The sequence below is a fragment of the Sinohyriopsis cumingii genome, chromosome 6 (assembly GCF_028554795.1).
Source record: "Sinohyriopsis cumingii isolate HCF-2022 chromosome 6, ASM2855479v2, whole genome shotgun sequence".
Classification (NCBI taxonomy): Eukaryota; Metazoa; Mollusca; class Bivalvia; order Unionida; family Unionidae; genus Sinohyriopsis; species Sinohyriopsis cumingii.
This window is the reverse complement of record NC_142966.1, coordinates 97,937,948-97,963,863: the sequence shown is the minus strand read 5'-3', so window position 1 is coordinate 97,963,863 and position 25,916 is coordinate 97,937,948. Positions and strand designations below refer to the sequence as shown.

The 25,916-nt window shown below is 38.7% G+C and overlaps 1 long non-coding RNA gene across 1 annotated transcript in view; it reads right to left on the bottom strand.

Moving 5' to 3' along the window:
• Positions 1-12,186: 12,186 nt before the first annotated feature.
• The window catches only part of LOC149797521 (uncharacterized), a 42,073-nt gene continuing 28,343 nt past the window's right edge, over positions 12,187-25,916 (bottom strand). The window contains exon 8 of the long non-coding RNA XR_016421839.1: positions 12,187-14,078. This is a non-coding gene — a long non-coding RNA (uncharacterized LOC149797521). The remainder of the gene's footprint in view (positions 14,079-25,916) is intronic.

The window sequence follows — 25,916 nt, the reverse complement described above, 5'->3', positions numbered from 1 at the left end:
AAAATTTCATCAAGACTTACGCGATATCGCGAACGAAAACCATGTAAATTTATCGTGATAAATCCGTATAGGGTTCCTTGCGTACGTGAAAAGAAGTTTTTGAACTTTATTATATCCATATCCCCTGAACACCACGTCTAATGAATGTTTCACAGAGTGCGTGTATCAACTTTATTAAACTCAACTAAAATATTGCGGTTATCTCTGAACACTTTAGGCATTTGTGCATATCGTTGGTTAACATAAATCATGGCTGTTTTTGTATCTGCCTCGCGAAAATATCTAAGGTGAATTTGATTGTTTGTTCAGCAACACATTGTAGTATACTAGGAGATTATTAATAAATCCATTGAGGTTATCTACAGCTGGAGCCTCACCAATATCGGTGATAAAATCAGTAATAGGATTACCTTCATCGTCCAACAATTTAACGTTTTCATTAAAAACTTTAAGCACATCGTAGCATCAGTGATCACCTACATATAGTGCCACTAAATATAACTTATCACACGTGAGCCAACTCATATATCAGATTAAGCAACAAGTACGTCTTACCAGACCCAGATGGACCTATGATAATTGCTCTGATAGATATATATTAGCGCTGGATGATGTTTGATTGGCTCTTGCTTTCGTGTCGTTGAAAAATCAATGATACCCATGTTGTAGAAATATAATAAATAATATAGATTTATACTGTGTTCGACGCAGAGCCCCCACCTCCACCAGTGGGTTAATAACAATATTAACAAAATATAAAAAGCGTCACTTACAGGCACGTGTGTGAAATGTGGTACAAAAAATACAACATTATCTATAACAAAACAGGTGGTGATATCGCTGCTTAACTGAGAAAATGACTAGGAGCTCCATGGGTTAAATACCCAGGAGAAAAACTTCTTCCTGGATATAATTATTCTGGTCCTGGAACACGACTTAATATCCGACTTGGCGAGAAAGATCAACCATGACCTGGAGAGTACCCAATAAATGCTATTGATCAAGCATGCCACGTTCATGATGTAGCGTATAAAAATAAGGTTTCACATCAACAACATATTGCAGATGTGAAGTTGATTCACTCGTTAAATTTCATAAAAAATAAATCTCTCACTGGCAAAGACTTGCTAGCTTCCTTGTAAAATCCGTGATGAGAAATAAACTAGTATTATTCGGTGGGTAATTAATAAACCGATAATTATTAAACAATGGAATCGATTTAATATAATCCCAAGAGGGGTAGAACAGCGATTAGTAAACTTGCTGAAACAGCAAATGTCACAGGTTCTGTTACTGAAATTGGTTATCACGACAATCAATCTGGCAAATGTGTATACCACCAGCTAAACAAATTGATGTCAGCACTCCAAACGAGGTGCATCAAGCAGATATGTTGCTTTTACCACACAATATTATTAAAACACATGGACGTCAATCACACACATACAAATACGCGTTAACTGTCCTTGACGTTGCAAGTTGCCATAAAGAAGCAGAAGCACGATCAACTAAAACAGCAACTGAAGTTGCAACTGCGTTTGAATGAATTTATCAAAGTGGTGGTCTAAGATTTCCATACTTGCCACAGGTTAATCCTGGCAAGGAATGTCTTGGTGAGTAATACCTCTGATGAAAAAAACATGACGTCAAAATCAGAAGAGTGCACACCGCAATTCATTGTAATCAGGCAATGGCTGCGCGATTTAATCGAACACTTGCTAAGCGACTGTTTGGAAATCAGTATGCGCAAGAAATACCCCTGAACAAAGTTCAAAAACACGTGAATGGGTTTCAAAACTACCAATTGTGATAGCTGGTTAAATAATGAAATTACTCGTGTAATTTCTTTGAAATCCATTAATGCTATCACAAAACTTGACTGCTCCGGTGACATAGTGTTACTCACTTTCTGTTGGTGTTGTTTTTATTTTACTAACTTACTGTTGTTATTCTTAATGTACTAACTTACTGTCGCTGTTCTTAATGTACTAGTTTCTGTGGCCCAGTTGTTAGAGAATCCGCCTCGAATGCGGAAGGTCGTGGGTTCGATCCCCGGCCAAGTCATACCAAAGACTTACAAAGATGGTACTAACAGCTTCCTCGATTGACGCTCAGCATTAAGAGGTTAGTGTTAGGATTGTTCGGCCTGGAGTCAGGATAATGTAACTGGGTGAGACATCATGCGACATGATGTCCCAGTGCTAGGCATCACTATAAACTTCCACACTGCAGACATCGTAGCGATATGACTGGAAAATTATTAAAGTTACCTTAAAAATCCAAATCACACACACACACACACACACACACACAATCACAACATTATTTAACGCCTTAACAAAGAAACTCGATGAATGATGAAATAAAATTAGATAATCTATACCTATGGTTTTAGAAGCCAGCATTCGAAGGAATAAAAGGCTCCGCCGATCAATATTTTGGTCTAGAGATTATGTTGCCCCCTGGTAAATCCTCAGTTGAGAAAAGATTTTATGACAGGTATCTGGACTATTGGTGTTTTTAAAGCATACAAATTTGATAACAAATGAAGTAGCAGCATTCACTTGAGCTTACACAGTTTTGTATCAGCATATGTACGTTAAACTAGTTGTCGATTTTATTTTAAAATCAGCGATCAATTTTAAAGAGAGGTATAAAAAATACCCCGAGTATAGACAGCGTTACATTTGATAAGCAGATAAAACTGCATTCGCCAAGTTTTGACATAGTCTACGCAGATGGGGAATAAGAAATGTCAAACAATTCACAATCAATGTATTTCAGAAAAGGAAGTTTTAGATGAAGAAAGAATTCCAAATTTACATCGACGTTATACGAATATGATGTCTAAATTTTTTCTAAAGACGGACTTATTTATGATGGTGGTGTTGATACGTGTTCGTTACACGTATTTGTTCCTTAATCAATTTTAAAGGATCCCTGCGCATATTGATAAATATACAAATTATTATTAACTTTGTATGGCGAGAAACGCTTATGAAATAGCGAGATTTTTGGCCAAGTTGGATGTAGCACCTGTATCTGTTTCTGAAAATAGTGGCAACCCAATAACTAGCGAATATAAAGAATTTCTGAACAAACTAAAAACGCTGATTTTTTTAAATATATAAAAGCATTTGACAAGTTACCGCATTCGGATGAGCATAATATTGATGAAAGTAGAAAATACGCAACTGTCGACGTTGTTTCAGAAAATTATTTCACGATTCGCTCACCAATAAATTACATAAAAGACGCCGTTAGTTTTATTGATTTAAATACCACACTGGAATTCATCAACGACATCCCAAAAGAAAATATTCAATCAGATTTGGGCAAAATTATTCACCGCGTATTCACAGAGGAGGACGAAAATCAGCTGAAGAATAAAATCTCGTTGCTGTTCGATCAATAAAAATCATTTCTCAACAAACCTGAAAACGCCGATTTTGCTTCAGTAGTGAGAGAAGCCGCACCAGTATGTGTTCTCGAGTCGCAATAATGAATCCTGGTGATATATAAGATTATTTTATTTTAGACTTCAATCGTATCTCAGGCGATTTACCAGTCAATGAGAAAAATATTTTGTTTATTACAGTAGAATACAAAAGTTAACTGATTTACCAAGAACCATCACCACCAGTGGCCTGGCCACAACTGGGGAGCTGCTAAATCCATTTTTGTTAATTGTATCTGGGGTTGGTGTTGCATTGGACGTATTGTCTATAAAACTTAATCCGACCATTCGATGAGAAACATCATCCAGTACGATCGGAGTGCTCGCATATAACAGGATGCTAAACGAGATAAAATCTTACTTGAGATGGACTAGATATGACTTAGACGATTTGATAATTGAGTTCAAAGCAAAAGATGATTTGTTGTAAGAGATTCGGCACACAGAGTAATAAAGTATGAAAAGTCATATAAAAAAATAAGAGGTCTACACCGATGTAAATTTTTATCTACACTTGAGTATAAATGGAGATAACACACGTACTAGATGAAAAAAATTATGAGAGAAAATGGATATGTAAAGCTAAAGTACAATGGCAAACCTTTCGTCGTGTTCAACGCAGGTGTAGTCACTGGATGGTATTTTATGAGCTGTGAAGACAAAACAGAATTGAGCCTGGTCAATGTAAATGACAGCCCTTACTTCTGCCCGCTTGAGACACTTGAGGGTTTGATACTTGACGAGATAAATAATTTGTACTGCCCAGTCTAGCAGTGCAAATACACTAAATTAACCAGAGACTTAAACAAGGTAGAAACTTACAACGAAGACAACGAACTCTTAAGCAGAGATAGCGCGCTGAAATCACTCAACAGAAGCAATAAAACAAACACAATGGTTCATTTGTCGCTGTATGAATTCGGCGATGAATTTTAATTGCAAAGCCAAGTAAACTATGGATAATCAAGCCAGACGACTGAGGCAATTTTGTCTTGGCAGTAAAATAATGTCCGAAAAACGAATATAGAAAATCAGATAAATAAATTTGACAGGCACATTGAAAAGGTGGCTGGGATCACATATGACATTCTGAAATCACGTGATGACCTAGCAAAACTAGAGAAGTGTGTGACGATATTTTCATCCCAAGTCAGCAGAGTAATAAAGATGATGGAGGAAATGAAAAATGCGGCGACAGATATCGAGAACCTAGAAAACGATGTTGTAAACTTGTCATCTCAGGTAGACAAAATACCAAAAATCTTTGACGAGAGAAGGCAAGCAGGGTCAAGTGGTGAGGATTCTCCACCACCGATGATGACTATAAACTTGCCGCATAAGGGATTCTCCTCCACGATCAGAAACAAGACGCCATAGTAGTAATAGAAAAGGGGAATTCCCCTTCAACTCTGCAGATTGAACTGTAATCAGAAAAATGTTTCGAGCGCAACTGTCTTCAACATGACTTTGGTTCATGAAGACGGACATTGAGACACAATACAAATTGAGAGCGCCACCAATTTTGAATGGATATGTATGATCCACTCTTTGAATCACGCTTGACTGACAAAACAAACCAAAAACAGACGGAAATAAATCAGATTTATACTTATGCGCGTGGGGTTGAAGAGAATCCCCCTTTATATTGCTACTGTTGCATGGTATAGTTGGTGTGGTAGATGGTATTTTTGTGGTGTGATGGATATAGTACATTTGTCTCTTTTCATCTTCTCGTACACTCGAAGATAACACAAGGCATTTTGGACAGAGTGTATAAAGAAATGTTGACTGACACATAAGGTATGTGAGTATTTTTGTGGGATTTCATCTCATTCTCTTAGACTTTAAGCTAACACAGGACGTTTTCGGATAGTAAGTGTGTGTGTGCATGGGGTGTTGAATGGGATGTTGAATGGTATAGTGATGTGATCGATAGTATTTTTTATCGTGTAAGTGGTAGTCTCTTTTGCGAAATTTCATCTTCGTTTACGTTTTAAGCTAACACGTGGCGTTTGGATTGGTAGAAGAGGTCAACCTGTTTCGATCCGATCATAACTCATAAATACCCGTCGCTTGCCTCATTCCAATGACCTGTTCTCGTCACAAGATGGATGTGGACTAACGTAGAATCGTCTACCCACATTTTGTCGATGCTGTTCAACCCGGACTATCCCGTGTAAGTGAAATCATCATGGGCTATCACGAAGATCACATATACGACCATTTGGAAAGGACGATCTACGTCAAGAGGCAAGGCTGTCTGAAGCGAGTCTTGATATACGGTCCGGATGTGAGAAGAAGACCTTTGCGATGTTCTCTATGTTAACTCAGTCGTGTTAACAAAATCCCAAAGGCCCTTTTCAGGGCTACTCCATTGCTTCGAAAAGATTTCCACTTTATTTGCCCTGCTTTTCTTGTGTCTTTGTTTGTTTGTCTATCTGTATACGGATGCATATGTATATGTCTGTTTTGTTTGTCTAAAACTACAGGAGCGCGTTTTCGGGTCAGCCCCTTGCAAGACTGTTACGAATGCAACCAGTACCGTGACGTCACCTCTGTCCAATATCCCATGTCGCTAATCGGACCCAGCATGTTCAGTTCCCCTTGTCGTTATACAGGCCCTATGTTAAATTAATCTTGTCGCTATACAGGCCCTTTTTTAAATACCCCCTTGTCTTATATTACCTCAGCATGTTTTAATGATATTTCCCATTGTCGCGATATCGTCCCCCTAACTACCACTGACACAAGTCTTTCAAAAACCTGTTTAGAAATAAGTGTTACAGCGGACCCAGTATCTCTCTAAACTTTCACAGGCGTTTTACACACGTGGACAGAAACAAATCGTCAGGTTTTAGCCATAGCGGTTAATTTTAAAGTTGGCTTTTAAGAGTCTGTCCCTACTTTCAGCCTCAAGATCAGTCAGTTGTAATTTAACTCTACAACAGTTTAGGCCGACTGTTCCGGTTTCACCTAAATATACTACTGGGTCTGTTTGGGGCAGTCCCTACTGATGTGACCAAATCCATCACAAGTATAAAACTCTATCTAATTTGTTCTGGTATGTTGGTGGCTTGCTCGACAGGTAGTATTTCTACCCTTTCGTTGCATATTCCCAAGTACCATATTTATCTGTCTTGTACTTTTGGTCGACAGTTTCGCTTCTTTGTCTACATATTTTTGGAGAGCTTTAACTGCTCTTGCAAGGTTATCAATATTCGAACGCGTGTCGCTGTCTTTGCTATGTTTCTTATTACCTGGTTTGGTATTCCTTTGGGGCAGGTCATGATTAGGCCTAAAAGCTCTGACGGGGATGTCCTTATTTACAGGTTTCTGTCAATTTGGCCAAAATCCTTTCAAAGGCCTCATACTTAGTTGCACTGGCCATTGCATCATCTAGATTTTTAGACTGCCCAAAATGATCATGCCTTCTAATTTCCTGACTCTCCAGACCGCCCCATATATATATATATATATATATATATATATATATATATATATATATATATATATATATTGATTTATCAGTATGTCTTCTTCGTCGAAACTAAAATCGTCGGAAATGCACGAGAGGCTAGTTGCCTCACAGCATAACCATAGTCTGCAGAGGACTCCAAATTTCGTCTTCGCCTATGTCTACACTCGCATCTGTAAGCAGTTTCCCTTTCTATTGGACTGAATCTTTGTTCTAAAGCAGCTTTAAGAAAGTCATAGTCCTCTATTTTAGTTCGGTCTAAATCACCTAGTAACCGTTGTGGTACCGCTTTTAAACTCATTGCAAGTTGTAGAACACTTTCACTTTTATTCCAATTATTCCGGTAAGCAACTTGCTCAAAATTCGCAATATGACCCTGCCATTCCAAGTTTTTGCCATCGAATTCTTCATGGGTTTATTTCCATTTCAAAATCATTTGGTACCTTCCAAGTATTGATTTTGCCCAAATTCATTCGTTTTGTTTTGAATTTTTGTGACTGAAGTCACCGCCAGAACGATCGTCCACAGTAGAATTAGAATTGTGTATTGTCGAGTTTACGCCACGCTCACTTGATCTTGAATTGGCCACACTGTATGACGAGACTCGGGATTCCTCGGCCTCTGACGTTATGTGACCCCTATCGGCCGCTCCAGAGCAACTAGAAGTTGAACGCGCGCACTCGTTTGTGCAATAACCATTTCAACAACGGTAAATGTTGCACAATATACTGTCGTCGCAGGTAGCATCTCGAGTTATAGAGTGAGCCCTAGCCTACAAATTGTTTCTTCTCGGCACGAAGTAAATGGGACTCCAACTTTTCTGTTTTTGCGAAAGGAAGCGACGTTTCGATAGTGGACCAAGAAGCAGTATTACCGCATGGCGGATTGTGTACATTCTGCTTTTAGCGATTTTGTCAACAAACATAACCGTATTTGTTTCAATGTGTATGTCGTAATTATACAGTTCATCACTTTTAATAGTGTTTTCATGAATGCATTTGGGTGCGACTGAATTTCAGATCGAAGATACACAAGTTTGTGTGCCTACACATGCATCACGGTTAGTGTGCGTATATATTACAACGGATTCAGGCACTGTGAATCCTTACAAAAGAAAATTAGAAGTTTTCGTCAATGAATCGAGGGCTGGGTGTACATCCAGTGACAATATAATACAGGTTATATCGACAGCGCTCGAATTCATTGACGGACAATCCTAATTTTCTTTGTCACGAGCCCCTGTATATTCAGGTGGTTTACTGACATGTATGACATACTTATCCTGCGTCGGTGAGTACATTTCATATTTCCTAATCTTTTTATAACGCGCCAAAGTATTTCTTCATGAAGACTTGCTGTCTTGCGTGTGTTGAGGGATTCGAACTTGACATTGTGCGGCTGAAACTATAACTGCAGCTTTGACTTCATATCGAATTGTTTGCCAGTAGATGCGTCTAAACACTTAGTACGTGTGAGTGTCTGCACTCCATCGTCCACAATTTCCATATTCGTGTCATAAAATTACTCATCAGGAGAATAAATCATCGCTCTTTACGACACAGCTGGTCTACTTTAAAACATAATTTATGCTGATCTGGGTTTAAACACATCAACAATTTCGCTATCCCAATATTCTAGTAATCTCCGGGAAGACGACATGAATAAAATTTTGATTGCTGTAAGATCTTAACAATACCAAACTATGAAAGTAGCAAATTTAACCGAATATTCTGGTCGCGGCACAAAAATTGTAACGGGGGAAATTCTTTGCAAAACCTATATAGGGCTTTCTCCGAGCTTAGACCTCAATAATTAGTTGCCTTGATTGATGGAGAGGGGACTGATGCACATCGGCGAAGTTAGTGGACGAACGGACGGTGTGAAGCCATCAAATAGTCCCCACGTATTTCGTTTATTCTATGCCATGTTCGCTTCAATTAAAAAGGATATTCGGTGATATAACTGATAAATGAGAGAGAGAGAGAGAAGGACGACATAGAGAAGAAACATAAAGATTGATCATTTCCTTAAAGTGAAGTTATTACTTAAAGAGAGAGGCAAATATTAAATTACAACGAAAATAACAAGGTTTATTTAAATTAACTGATTAGTTAAATAAGCAGTTACAATGAAGGCTGTGTTTTTGATGGATGGAGACTAAACCTAGGAAAATATTGTAGGCCAAACAGACGATGATTTCGTCTCGACAGAGTACTCTTTCGACACACAAGTCTGACCTAACACCAAACAACGTAATAAGCATCAACAACCGCATACTGGCGATTTCGTACGACCCGACGCTGGACCGGTCAAAAACGCATGTAAAATGAAATATATACTCGCACCACAAACATACCTTCTGACATGCACGGAGAGTGGACGCATGCGCTTACTGGTAAAAAAAAAACAGACAGACATCTAGAAAAGAAGGGGGGGGGGGAGGTAATTTTGAATTTCAGTGTAGTTGTTGTAAGGTTTAACGCCAGCTTTGAGTACAGGATAGGCTAAAAATGACCGCCAGTATAACTGGTGGAGATTGAACCCTGGAAAACCCCGATAAGAAGAACTTACCCACGAGAAGCGACTTGCAAGCTTTTTCACATACCCACGTTAGCCGACTCTGAGACTCGAACCCAAGCAGGGAGAGGTGATCCGGAATGGTGTGCTCTTTAGACCACTTGGCCACTTCGGGGCCCCAAATTTCAGGGTAAATAAGTCCTAAATGAACCACATGGTATTTTTAAAAAAATGCTTCAAACAAATTGCACAATAAATTTCCATCCACCATCATATAATCAAGATAATTAGAGTGTTCATTTTTCTTTTTAAACTATATCCTCCAGATTGCCCCGCTGTTAGATGATCCTTATTACCTAAATTATGTGTATTCGAGTGATCAGCCATCTTGGTTGAATTATTTCAATCGAATTTCTATATCATGCACTGTGCTTCACATGGAAAATTTTTACTTGATGTATACAGAGACAGCTTATCATTTGCTTCAGTAATAGTGTGCATATTGGCGTCACCAGGGGGAATGCGGATCGCACCGGGTGACACAGTACGAGAGGGTGACACAAACATGACATTACTAAGGATTTTGTATGGTCTGTTACGGAAGGAGTTCCATGGGGGTGACGCTACGAGTTACCGCACTTGGTGAGACCAACGCTACCGACGCCACCGAGTGTGCCGAGTTTTAAATGGATTCAGTAATGCTTCTTAATCACAATATTTATGGCTCTGAGGAATCATCGTACAAATATGCATTTTCAATGGAAATATGAACATAATAAGTGAGAATAGCTTATAAAACTCATTGTGGAATTATATTAAACAACTGGCAATAGAATATTAATCTCTCAATAGAATAGTTTGTTGAAATGAAACTTTGTGTAACATCTTTTAGGAATTAAATATTGTATAAATGTTGCGGATAATACCAACTATATTTTCTTTAACTTTCTATTTGAAATATTCTTTAATAATACATATGTTCCTTTTATTAATATTCATTTATTCTTTTAGGTGACACGAATTTAGAAATCAGAATACCAGCGGTTGTATGAAAGAAATCATAATAAAAGCCGTTATACAAATGTAATAATTCCAGTTTCTTGAAGATACGACTATCTTATTTTTTGTGATAATGAAGATGTTACTGACGCTGATGATCACCGCATAAAGTGAGGACTGTCTGATTTTTATTTTCGTTTGATGTCTCGGGCTCGGATAATGTGGGTATCTGAGAAATCTTGCCAGTGGCTTAGCATGGGTCTGCGTTCTTAGCGAGTTTTCACAAATTCTTCCGCTACCAGCTATTCTGACCGCCATATATTGCCTATCAAGTGCTTAAAAATGACGATAACCAAAAACAAAGGACATTAAACGACAGCTGTTGTTAACATAAAGAGAGGAAATGTTGACATATTCATATGTGAACACACATAACAAAATTTAACGACCCGAATAACAGGTATAATAGAAAAACTGAGTCTACTGGTTTAGATTTTCAGAATCTTGATTTATCCTTTTACTAAGATCAACATATTCCATATCACATTGGATGGAAAACCTCTCTTTATATCTGCAATTCATGTTCTTCACATGCCGTATATAAAAAGCGTAAATTTTCGGACATATTTGTTTCCAAGGAATTTAAGTAAACTGATAACTTTATGACTGGCTTCCTTATATTTTTCGGAATAATCAGCAATGTAAAATGTACCGTACATATGTTGTTTTTTTACGTATTTTTTTGTTTTACAGGGAACATTTATAAATATGATTTAAGACAGAGATGGAACCCGCTATACGGTATATATTTGAATGCCAGGACGCATCTCAAAATGACTCGCTCACTCTGACTTTCGTTCTCAACAAACGTTCGTATGAAAACACTCACCACTAACAGCTTGCCGTAAAGTTACGTAAAATTGTAAAACGTACGTAATTCTCGTTAGTGAAAAACCCGTAATCACGTACAAATATCGAATGTAACAAGTTAAGAAAATCTTGGGCGTACATTGTTTTGTGAAACGGGGCCTTATGTTCCTTTCCCGTTTGACACAGGTTACTTTGTCCCTACATAACAGTAAAGAAATCCATACATTCCTTTCTGGTCTGTTTGTTTTGATCTCTTTTGCTATATAATTTGTTTTAACTAGATTCGTACGTGTATACATACATGCATGCATGCATGCGTACATACATACATACATACATGTCAATTCTTTAACCTCTTTCTCCATTTGTTTCGTACTAATATCAATTAATTAGAACTAATATCTCTTATAGTATATAATTTGTTTCATGTAGAACAAAACATTTTAGAACGATGAATAAAGAAATAAGACAAAAAGCATCACAGAATAAATTCGTTATACTAGCTGTATATTAAAACTGACACAAATAACTGAATATATTTTTGTGAATATATTTATGTGATTGTTCTCTTCGATCTCATGTTTTAAACGAAACAAACCTGGACAAATCTAACTTATGTGACGGTGAATTGGTCAAAAGGGGAGAACGATCTCAAACCGGCTTAATCACATAGAATTTAAACTACTCAGACTCGCAGATAAATCGCGTTGTCAAAATCCCGAAAACTCTCACAGGACTTACAAAATGGCCATGTCTCTTCTGATACGTGTTTGGGCTTTTTTAAACAGTAACAAGAAAAAAAGTGAAGACAACAAGTTTTGTAAAATTTATCCAATAATTTATTTTTCCTAACAAATCACGGTAGAAATGAGAAAAAGATCTTACGGTTTTAAGAATCAACTCCAAAAGTAATTTAAGTATAATCAAAGAATTAAAAAATAGAAGTCACAGTATTAGAAAGTTCTAATGAAAATGAGTTCGAATCCCGATGAAATCAAAAAAATGGAAGGCGATGAATTATGATGTGGTCAGTTTTGTACTGATTTGTCAACAGTTCTTTGTTGAATCACAGAAAATAATATTCCAATGATTGAATTCTGTAAATTTCGATATCTGTCCTTGTCCAAGAATTAATTTAGAGCACAAGTATTTCCAGGGGAAAATAATCCAAATAGTTTGAAGATTTTTTTTTAAAAATCATCTCAAACTGGTCACAACATAAAACAATCTGATTGTTCAAGTATTAAGGCAGGAATAATAATTATTTCTCAATATATGAATATTAAATGTGACTACTGCGCAAAACAGATACCCGGATGCCCAAATATGGATCAGTTCACTGGGAAACACTAATTGATACATGTTATTTGTCACGTATGATCTTGACAAAAACCAATGATTTTTTACTCTGGGAGAGAATTTTTAAAAATTAAAAGATGTATTTACAAGAACCCAAACCGATTCTGAATCAAGGTCAGGAGCTAGGTCAGTTTCAGATGCAAAGTTTCTATTTTTAGTGTTTGCAAATACTTAACTGAATTTCTGGAAAATGTCAAATCCAGTAAATAAAATTACATTACAAGAGCATTTAATGGAATTTTAAAAAATCATAGCGAACAAAAAGACAGATACATTTTATCAAACATAAATTAAATCAAATATACATAACATTTCATCCTGAACATAATAGGTGGACTAAGCAACAATCAATTTCATATCAAATTAGAACATGTCGCTGTTCTAATGGTATGGAGGAACGTTGTCTATGTGTTTGTATATGAATGTCAATGTCACATGGAATATAGACGGAAACATATACCCCCAGCAATATAATCTTAAATGAACTCATCTTCTTTCAAATAATAATCAAAGGAATATACGAAATTTAGGCTTTTCTCTCTTTTAATGTCCAAACTTTACAATGAATTATCGATGTCTGGACCACACTTTTCGGTGAACTTATGAAACATTTCATATATAATGTACTGTCTACATGCTTCGAACCAGCAACTACGTCAGATGATAATGATGTTTTAACACTTGTTGCTCCAGCTGCTTCAGTTGCTTTCACGTTTCCATATCTTTTCAAAGAGATTGTGAATATTATCCATCTTTCTTTTTACCTCTATTCCCATTCTTCAGATTTTGTATTATTTTATCAGCTTACAGTAATTAGCATAGATTCAAGAATAATTGTATCTCATATTTTGACATATATGTTTAAAGATTACCTTGTGATTCATGTACATGCATTTGGAATTACACTGTCTTCTTTCAATATATACATCGTTACTTTTTCATATTAAAATTAATTTATGTATTCAGTATATATTTATCTCTGCACAACAGTCCCCTAACTGTCAATAGTCAAAAATCGTGAGACAATCTATATGAAATGGAAGTCCATCATACGTCAAAGACAGGCACAATGCATAACCTGCCACCTATGTCATGGGAATGATGACTCATTATTTCACCAGCACGTCGGTTGTAAAGGTTGGCATGGTTGCCTTCCAAACAGCTGATCCTGGTTTGGTTCCCGGCCGACGAAAGTCTTTTGTCACTACCCTGCTTCAAGGTGAATTAATTGGCATCTTCATTTTTCTTCCATGTTGTAATTTTAGCAACCTTCAGCCAAAAATGTCAATAATTCTTCTCAGTGTATATGACCTTGTTCATCTGTTTGATGTTGGTAAATATTCCACTTCCTCCGATGGTAGCCGCTGCAGCTTATAGCAAAAGCCACACGGGTCATGCAAGCTGGTAAAAATTTAAAAACTAATTTTAGATTTAAGATATAATCGTAATATGGTTATAAAAAAAGTTTATTTAATTGTGATTTTAAAGTGATCTGCGCATTAAGTGTCATACCAAATATTTTGGCCGAAAATTTTCGATCGCTTTGGACTTTCACAATGACAGTTCGGCATTAGACTGAGTCAAGAAAGTTTATATTGAATTAAACTATTAGTAGTGGATGAGAAATCAAGGTATGATCGCATGAACAAAAGTCGCGTGCACTTTCCTTCGTCTCCTGTACCGATGCTCAGCTATAAATAGGGTACAGGAGTAACATACAATAAGTTTTATTCATAACTTTGACAATTATTCAAAGTGATAATTTGGCATGATGTAAAATTTAACTGAAATATATCTGTATTAACAGTCGTGTTTCTACTGTCTTTTACGTGTACGAGGGAACATATTTGTATGTTAAAATAGGTATTGTGTACGAATTGAAATAAAAGACATGACATACCATACAGTCAGATATATACGAAGTTACATAATTGCCTCCAACTGACTGGACGTGCGTGCGTTTCTCTTATGATTTTTTTTTAAATTATATTTTTTTATTTCCTGTCGATGTATTCCCAGGCTTTGTTTAAAAATGAGGACATTGTCGCGTTTCTATGTTTGTAGTACAACTTCTTCCCACCCGCAGGAGCGTTCCGTCTTACATCATAGCGCACGACAAAACAGTTTAAACGGGATCACCCGCTTGCTTGACTGCCTCTAAAAATATCGAAGTACGTTATCACTAAATTTGCCCCATTAAGCATTTTTCGAGGAATTTATACAATAAAATTCAATGAAATTTTGATGGACAAGACGCAAAATAAAGTGAATAAACGCTATTTAATGGTGTGCGTAATTAAATTATCCAAAATGTCGCTGTCTCTGAGCGCGTACCTGAGCTATGTGAATTGTACTATAGCCAGTTGAGCTTCAGATTCATTATCAAAGGGTCACTGTTCGATACTCCTTCAGAGTTTTTGTTGTTGCTGTTGGGTTTAATGCCATTTTTCAGCACACGATAGGCTATACATGGCGGCCAGTATTAATGGTAGAGGAAGAACCAGGGAAAAACCCCGGAAAGAACCACCGACCCACGAGAAGCTACTGGCAAGCTTTCTCACATACCAAGACTCGAACCCACGCAGACAGAGGTGAGATGGTAGTGATCCGTAAAGGAGAACGCTTTAGACCACTCGGCCACTCAGGGCCCGTTACTCCTTCAGACCAGTTTTGGTTGGCTGGCTCTCTGTATCCTGAGAAAGGCATTTAGTTCCTACTTTCCTTCCAGTGCTAAAGCCAATAATATCTTCAAAGTGCCATTTTAAAAAAAAAATGAAAAATGAGGAATATAAGGAAAAACAAATATAATAGATGCGATTAAGAATCGACAATAATCACGCTTACTTCAGATTTATTATTAAATGTTTAGTCGACAGCGATGTTTGGGGTAAATACCTCACGTCTCAATACCAAACTCTATTGTGGAGTTTCAAAAATCAAACATCCTACATATATCTGTTCTGACATTTAGCGCGGCTTAGAGGATGGTATGTCTTATTAAATACAAAAGTTGACAAAAAGAAAAGGATGGATTTCATAGTTTTATTATTAGGTTTGCTTCAAAAATAGAATGCTTTTATTACTATTTGCTATTTTTTGGCAAATTATCGAGAGTTGGACAAAGAAACGCACAAAGAGGCCATAGAGAAGATGAGATAGAATACTGAAGCTATGTGGTAGCAACGTCAGATGGGTGAAGAAATGTTTAAGGGGGATGAAGACCCCTAAAGAAAAAGTAGAATTTTTCCGATAGGATGGAAGAGGGTAAGACAAATGAAGAAAAGGAAGAGGAATGTAATACATATCATGAAAATACGGAAGAAAGCAAAATGGTCATAGAAAAGATGGAAGATAGTAAGACAAGTTTTAAAAAGTTGGAAGTGGTAAAGGTGGAAGAAGAAATAATGAGTAACAATTAGTAACAATTAGTAACACAGGTGACGAAAAAATGAACGAGGGCAATACTTGTGAAGAATAGACTGGTAATGCTACGATGGTTGATAATAAGATAGATGACAAAATGATGACGGATAGTAAAATAACTGAAATGAATATACAAGAGGTTCAGGTAGATGAAGTAGCGATATATGAAAAAGAATGGAGGGGTGAAGCATGTGATGATATTATGGGGGGATGGTATTATGGGGGAGTAGTAACAAATGGAATAGAAAGCTGGAAGAAGGTCTGACAGGTGAGAATACGATGGAGAAGACAGGAAAGAGGTTGGAGGGAAAATTCAGCAAAGATTGAATTGTGAGCTCACTGGGTTTTTGTTTACTATTGTCTCATTTATTTCCTACAATCGTTGCCGGCATGAAACAATACCGCGCCCTGTGTGAAACATATTTGGCGCCCCCACAGTAGTTAAGTGGGCCACTTTACCGTCAATGGGAATTAGCATTACAAGACCCCTTGGGCAACTCTAGCGTCAAGGGAAATTTAACATGGAGAAAAATCGTGGGCAACTCTAGGGACAATGGGAATTTAACATAGAGTTTGGGTCTGTCTAGGGACAAGGGAAATTAACATGGGGAATAGAGTTTGGGCTTTTGGGAATTTTTTTTTTTTTTTTTTTAAAAGTTTTTAAATTTAAATTTAAATTTAAATTTAAAAAAAGGGGTAGGCAATGGAAAGACTATCTCTTTTCGAGAAATATGGCTAGCCCTGAAAAGGGCCTTTGGGTTTTCTTCTGCTTCTAGTTTCTTCTTTTTCTCCACCAAGTTCTTATTTTATCTCCAACACTCTTTCTCTTTTCTTTCTTTTTTTTTCTCCTGCTCTTCTTTCTTCTTCTCTTCCTCCTCTTCTTTCTTCCTCTTCTCATTTTCTTCTTCTTTTTCAATCTTTTCGTTCCATTTGCTTATTCTTATTCTTTCCTCTTCATCCTCCTTCTCCTCCTTTATCTCTTTCATGACACCACTAATCTTGTCCTTTACCTTTTTTAAGTTATTAATTTCCATCTTTACACGATGGGGACTATAGGAATAATGGTCTTCAACCAGTCTTATCAACATCTGCTCCATCATTCCTAAGTTGTCTAAAACGTCTTGTAATGTTTGTATTTTGTCCATTTGGTTAGAAGCCATCTTCTTTTTTTATTCTTTGCAGAATGGTTTGAACGACGAATACTGTGGGTTCTTATACTTAAAGCGTGTACGTGAAGGAAAACATCCCCCTAAAACGTAAAATTGATCTTACCTAGATCATGACCAAACAACGCGCGGACGTGTGTAACAAGATAACCGGGTGGGATATTTCGGATTAACAACAGAACACGTAATGACGACACATATATGATTTAATGTGGCGATTTATATGAATAGTGGATTATGAAGATGTGTGCGTATTTATAATCCAAATATTGGATCTATTTAACAAAAAAAAAAAAAACGCACAGTTAGCATACAGCTAAAAATACATGTGTGGAGATGCACTCCGTCACCCGTGCACCATATCCGCTCCACAGCTCCTCCGAATCAATTTCACAACCAATATAGACTCCGGACCCTCGGAATACTATGATCACTTGAAACATTAGACCCTCCGGACACTTGAAATATTAGACCCTCTGGACACTTGAAATATTAGACCCTCCGGTCCCCCTGGTCCTTTGACGGCTCTACAGCTGGGTCACCTTAGTCACTCTTGACATTCCGGACGCTAGACATTAGACGCTCCGGCACCTTAAACGCTCCGGACACACGGACGTTTCTACCCTCTGACAACACCGGACACCCCGGATATTCCTACCATCAAAAACTCACTCACTCACTCAGCCCTACAGCTGGAGTTGTGCGAATCCTTTTAGCAGGCCGCTTGCTGACAAAACCATTAGTATTGTAAAGGTCCTTTACATGTAGTAACGTATTTATACCTTTAGAATTTTCGTTATTCTTTATCAAAGGCACCTTGCACGTGTGGCACAGGACGAATCGTACTCACGATTTCGAAATACATAGACCATATTATAATCACCCTCGGGTATCGTTGTACAGAGAAAAAGAAACGAAACCCGAGTACATGTATTTAATTAACAACATTTACACCATTCCGTGACAATACCTCCCCCCTAAAAAAAAGTGGTATCACTTTTAGAACAATCACGGAATGTGAACAATGAATCATTATTAAAACTTCCAATTTTCAGACCGAACGAAATGATTTGCTAATTACACCCTACTTAAAAAATCAGCTCCCACATTTTCTGACCCTCGAATTGCCTCGATTCGAAAACTGTATGGTTGCAAAGACAACGCCCAACGCATCAATCTTGCATTGGTGACCTTTGCTTTATTCAAATATAAAAGCGGCTGATGGTCCGTTTGCAAGGTAAACTCCCTCCCAAAAAGATATGTATGGAATTTTCCTATTCCCCATACTAAACCTAGGCACTCCTTTTCAATCACGGAGTACTTTTCCTCTCTAGGGAGCAATTTCCTACTTGCATAAGCAATGGGCAATTTCATCCCCCCTTGCTCCTGTAGCAAAACAGCCCCAAGACCCGTATCGGACGCATCAGTCCTCAGTACAAAAGGTTTATCTATTTCCGGCAACTTTAAAATTGGTGCACTTACCAGTTTGTGTTTTAGAGTGTTAAACGCTTTTTCCTGGCATACACCCCATGAAACGTTATTCGGTTGCCCCTTCCTAGTCAAATCCGTTAATGGGCTGGCAATAACCGAAAAGTTGGGGACGAATTTCCTGTAGAACCCGATTAGACCTAGGAAAGACCTTACTTGTTTTTTTGTCTCTGGTCTAGGGGCATCCCTGATTGCTCCTATTTTATCTGGATGAGGTTGCAACTGGCCTAGTCCACTTACCAAGTGTCCCAAACATTCCAGACTGGAATACCCTATGCTACACTTAGTAGGCCTAACTGAAAGGTTTGCAATGTGAAGTCTATCGAACAGATCCCGTAATACCTTAACATGTTCATCCCATGTATGCGTGTAAACAAAGATGTCGTCTACGAAGCTGTCGACGTTTTCCGTTCCGTTTAATAATTTGCGCATGAGACGAACGCACGACGCACCGGCGTTGACTAAACCGAAAGGCATAACTTTAAATTGAAACAGTCCTTTGGGAGTCGCGAATGCCGTTAACTCGCGGGCATTATCGGCGATGGGTATCTGCCAATATCCCTTGCTTAGATCTAATTTGGAAATGTATTTATGACCTGCCAATTTTGAAAATACACTTTCCATATCTGGCATTGGTTCTGCATCAAATACGGTGATCTTGTTTAATTGCCGAAAGTCGATGCAAAACCGGTTGGTCCCGTCTTTCTTTCTGACTAACACCACGGGGGACGAGTATGGGGAGTTTGAAGGTTCGATCACTCCCTGGTCTAACATTTTCATCACTTCTTCGCTGATTGTCTCCCGTGCATTAAAGGGTATCGGATATCCTTTAATCCTGATAGGCTCAGTGGTATTCAATTTGATCTCGTGTCGAATTAGACCCGTACAGCCTGGTCTGTCCCTGAACACATCTGGATATTTGGACAAAACCTCCATAATCTGTGTACGTTGACCCTCCGATAACTCAGGGCATACATTTATCTGGTCAATACTTTCTTTACCAACGTCCATGGGGTATTCAAGGGGTATTTCTGTGCTGGGGACGAATTCCGCTTCGTCACCAGACCTATCCTCTATCACTGCAACGCATACTACATTCAAAATCCCTTTATTAATCGTTTGTCCAGGTACGTAGAGTTTAAGCATATTGGCATGAAATGTCTTGGACTTCCCCTCCATATCAATGATATAATCCATTTCGCCTTTCACCTGTCTGACTTCATATGGCCCTTTCCATTGGACTAGCAGCTTGTTGTTATTCGTTGGGAGAAGCACCAACACTTGATCGCCTACGTCAAATTTTTTACTCCGAGTTCCTCGGTTGTAGTACTTGGCGTACCTACGACTAGATTTCGCGAGTTCGTCTTGCGCCATTTGACAAGTACTTTCTAATCTTTCGCGCAAATCAACTACGTAATGGTATGTGGTCTTAACTTCTTCGTCCGCGACCTCGTCTGTCCACAGTTCACGAAGTATGCGCATAGGACCACGAACTGTCCTACCGTACAATAGTTCAAACGGAGAGAAACCCAAGCTTTCCTGAGGAACCTCACGATATGCGAACAGAAGGGCGTTCATATATCTATCCCAATCCTTCGGTCTTTCCGCACACATTCTCCGCAACATTTGCTTCAATGTGCCGTTGAATTTCTCGACCAATCCATTGCACATAGGATGGTAAGGTGTTGTGCGTAACTGTTTAAGGGACAACAACCTACTAATTTCTGCCATGAGATCTGAGGTGAATTGCGCTCCACAATCCGTAAGAACCTCTTCGGGCACTCCGACCCTGCTGAACATGTCTACGAGCGCTTCGGCTACACGTTCGGTTTCAATTGATGGCAAAGCTATGGCTTCTGGATATCTGGTAGCGTAATCTACCAGTGTCAAGATGTATCGGTTTTTCCGATCTGTATGCGGAAATATTGGTCCTACAATGTCGATGGCTACTCGTTTGAACGGAGTATCTATCAAGGGCATCTGACCTAACGGTACTCTAGTTACCCTGCCCTTAGAGATCGTCTTCTGGCAAACGTCGCACGAGCGACAGAACCGCGCTATGTCGCTATTGACGCCAGGCCAATAAAATTCTCTTAATACCCTATCCGTTGTTTTCTTTACGCCTAAATGACCTGCCATACTCGACTCGTGCGCGACCTTTAATACATGTGCCCTAAATTTCTGGGGAACCACTAATTGCAAGAACTTCCTATCCGATGTAGAGTATTCCCTGTACATTAAACCCTTTCGAACAAGGAATTTAGAGGAACCCCCGTTCTTACACTTTCTCACGGTACCCGTTAATGCCTTCTCAGAGGTTGCACGTAAAGACGCGTCACGTTTTTGCTCATTTTGGAATTCTTCGCGGGATATATCAGTAATGGCTTCCGGTACTTTTAACTTACGCAAAGGTTTATTTTCCTCCTTTACCTGAGCCCTAGTTTGCACTGCCTGGATGATAGGGAATCGGAAATCTGCTATGGTTGGGAGTCTAGAACCCGGTACGTTGCCAATCGTCAGTTCATAGATCGGGTTGGCTACGCATAAAGCTTCCACAGTCCCGGTCAAAAAAGGTGTATCTATCATTATCCTTGCAACTGGAACGTGGTCGATTGTCTGGTCAAGCAACATGCAAGGTGATTTAACCCCAAGCAATTGATCATCGCGGACTAAGCTCCGTTTCACGACTACAGTAGTGCATCCCGTGTCTCGTAGAACGGTGACTTCTTGTCCGTTAACAGTGCCGTTTGCGGTCGGCACCCGTGCCTCTGGAAAAATACACGTGCCGATTGATTGGATCACATCGCGACTGGTCTCTGAACGCACCACCGGTTCACGCACCGCTTTCCGCTTAACTTGCTGGGAAACATTAAGTTTTCCATTTACCGATCTTCTGCCTCTAATGGCTACCGCTACTTTCTGGACTGGTCCCTTCCGCTTAGGACAATAGTGGGAGATATGACCCACTTCCTTGCAAATGAAACATTGCATGTCACTCCGCTTCCCCTGGTTACTCCTACCAGATTTTTCAGGTTCCCTGGGTTTTCTGTCGTTGACCTGATTCCCACCTTTGACATCTCGCGTGATGACATTCTGCGAACCTCCCCGAGCTTCGGCGAACAAATCCGCCTGTGTGGCCATTTCATGTACATTTGTGAAGGATCTTTCCTTCAAGAATAAATATAACTCCTTGCCACAAGTTGTTAACAATTGGTCACGAAGCAAGAAATCGACAAGACCCTCAAATGTCCTGACGACTTTACCACATTCCACCCATCGCTGCAAATAATTGCAAGTCCTACTGACGAACTGTGTGAATGTTTCGCCTCTATCTGGTTTACTATACTTAAACTTCTTGCGACACCCTTGCTCGGTTAGTTCATATTTCTTGAGAAGTGCCTCTTTCAACACGGGGTAATTGAGCGAATCGGCCGTGGATAAACGCGAATACACGTCTAACGCTTTACCTTTCAATAACGCGCTAAGATGGAGCGGCCAATCGTCTTTCTTCCATTTTTGTACCGTAGCATACCTCTCAAACCTATTTAGATAACTATCCATATTATCTTTATCGTCTTCAAATGGGGGCAATTTTGGACCTCTCAGTTTAACATCATGTTCCCCCTCTTTTTTAGCTTGCAATAGCTCAGAATTTCTTAGATGTTCCCTCTCCCGATTTCTATCTTCCATCTCTAAAGTTTCTAACCTTACCTGTTTTTCCCTTTCTAACTTCTCCCTGTCTGCTTCCCTTTCCCATTCTATCCTTTCCCTCTCAGCCTGTTTCTCTAGTTCTATCTTACCCTTCTCTAATTCTATCATTTCCTTCTGGGTTTCCCTTTTTTCCCTTTCTAATTCCCTCCCAGCCTGTTTCTCTAGTTCTATCATTTCCTTCTGGGTTTCCATTTTTTCCCTTTCTAATTCCCTCTCCTTTAATCTTTGGTCCCTCTCCCGGGCTTGTTCTTCACGAACGAAATTTCTAAGGGACTCCCCCTCATAACCAAACTGTTTCCCCAGTTCTACCAGTTCTTTCATAGAAGTCATTTCAAAAGTTTGGTGGTGACCAACCTTAAAGTGCAGTTTTATACAAACCACGTAATTACCACAAACCGTATTTTCTTTCACGAAATGCAACAAAAATATTAAATACAAAAAATAAAGTAATATTAGGTATCTACCTAACCTTGGTGCTTTGTCAAACGCATCTGAAACACACAAAAAGCATACAAATATAGTAAAACAATTTCAGTGCTCTGTTATATCCGAAATGATCCCACTTCTGACACCATTTGTAACAAGATAACCGGGTGGGATATTTCGGATTAACAACAGAACACGTAATGACGACACATATATGATTTAATGTGGCGATTTATATGAATAGTGGATTATGAAGATGTGTGCGTATTTATAATCCAAATATTGGATCTATTTAACAAAAAAAAAAAACGCACAGTTAGCATACAGCTAAAAATACATGTGTGGAGATGCACTCCGTCACCCGTGCACCATATCCGCTCCACAGCTCCTCCGAATCAATTTCACAACCAATATAGACTCCGGACCCTCGGAATACTATGATCACTTGAAACATTAGACCCTCCGGACACTTGAAATATTAGACCCTCTGGACACTTGAAATATTAGACCCTCCGGTCCCCCTGGTCCTTTGACGGCTCTACAGCTGGGTCACCTTAGTCACTCTTGACATTCCGGACGCTAGACATTAGACGCTCCGGCACCTTAAACGCTCCGGACACACGGACGTTTCTACCCTCTGACAACACCGGACACCCCGGATATTCCTACCATCAAAAACTCACTCACTCACTCAGCCCTACAGCTGGAGTTGTGCGAATCCTTTTAGCAGGCCGCTTGCTGACAAAACCATTAGTATTGTAAAGGTCCTTTACATGTAGTAACGTATTTATACCTTTAGAATTTTCGTTATTCTTTATCAAAGGCACCTTGCACGTGTGGCACAGGACGAATCGTACTCACGATTTCGAAATACATAGACCATATTATAATCACCCTCGGGTATCGTTGTACAGAGAAAAAGAAACGAAACCCGAGTACATGTATTTAATTAACAACATTTACACCATTCCGTGACAACGTGAAGGAAAACGTCCCCTACTTTTTCATTTCATATAATAAAACCCAAACTATACTCTCCACATACGCTAAGAAACAATAAACAAATCCATAATCTACTATCCACACAATCGTACGTGAGCGGGTACAAACACAAACACATACGCTAAGAAACAATAAACAAAATCCATAATCTACTATCCTCACAATCGTACGTGAGCGCTTACAAAACCCAAACTATACTCTTCACATACACTAAGAAACAATAAACAAATCCATAATCTACTATCCACACAATCGTACGTGAGCGGGTACAAACACAAACACACAAACACAAACACACAAACACAAACACACAAACACATACGCTAAGAAACAATAAACAAATCCATAATCTACTATCCACACAATCGTACGTGAGCGGTTACAAAACCCAAACTATACTCTCCACATACGCTAAGAAACAATAAACAAAATCCATAATCTACTATCCACACAATCGTACGTGAGCGGGTACAAACACAAACACACAAACACATACGCTAAGAAACAATAAACAAAATCCATAATCTACTATCCTCACAATCGTACGTGAGCGCTTACAAAACCCAAACTATACTCTTCACATACGCTAAGAAACAATAAACAAATCCATAATCTACTATCCACACAATCGTACGTGAGCGGGTACAAACACAAACACACAAACACAAACACACAAACACATACGCTAAGAAACAATAAACAAATCCATAATCTACTATCCACACAATCGTACGTGAGCGCTTACAAAACCCAAACTATACTCTCCACATACGCTAAGAAACAATAAACAAAATCCATAATCTACTATCCACACAATCGTACGTGAGCGGTTACAAAACCCAAACTATACTCTCCACATACGCTAAGAAACAATAAAGAAACCCATAATCTACTATTCACACAAACATACCTTAGCTCTTACAAGCACCAACACACAAACACATACCCTCACACTATCTTAGAAAAGAGTTAGTGTTTATATTCACACTACTCTACCTACACATTGGCAAATTGATGGTTATTTCTTTTCTAGAGTATTGGGTAGCCCTGAAAAGGGCTCTTTTTTTGGAACTTCATGGACACCTGGTTAATGGTGGCACCTTCCAGGCCTGGCGCCACATACACATCTTATCCCCCAGTTACTTTTTACTTTTTTGGGGGAGAGAGCAGAGGCAGGATATGTCGCTTCAGAATCCCAATTTTCGCTCTCTGGGATTCTGAAATTTATTCTTCTTCTCTTCTTTTCCTTCTCCTCCTCCTCCTCTTCTTTGTTTCTTCTCTCCTCCTCTTTGTATCTTCTTTCCTCTTCTTCTTCTTCTTTATATCTTCTCTCCTCCTCTTCTTTTTTTCTTCTTTCCTCCTCCTCTCTTATCCTTCCCTCCTCCACAATGGCTTCCGCGGCCAGTTCATTCAACAGGCGCCTGGCATATTCCAGATGCACATGAAGTTCCAACAGTTTAGACAGTCTCGTGTTCATTTTTGGTGTTGATCAATCAACAAGGGTAGCTAGACTGCCCAGCGAGTTTCAATTTATAGTGAAAGCGCGGACGTGAAGGAAAACATCCCCCTAAAAAACATAAAATTGATGTTACCTACATCATGACCAAAAACAACAACGCGCGGACCTAAAAGAAACACTCACTCACTTTTTTATGCTACCTATCACTATTTTAAAATTTTTTTATAAATCACTTCATTAGACTATCCACATACGCAAAGCAATCCAATCTAACTCCAAATATACACCTCAAACACCAAAAAAACATGATTTTAATCTACTATTCATACCAACTTACTTAAGCACTTACTAACACACAAACACATACCCTCACATTTTTTAAAAAAGAGTTAGTGTTTATTTTCACACTACTCTACCTACACACATTGGCAAATCGATCGTTATTTCTTTTCTAGAGTATTGGGGTAGCCCTGAAAAGGGCTGTTTTTTTTGTTTGCTATGGCATTCTTTTTTTAGTTTCTAAGAATGCGATGTCCTCTGAGGATAGACTTTCTGGCGATAGGT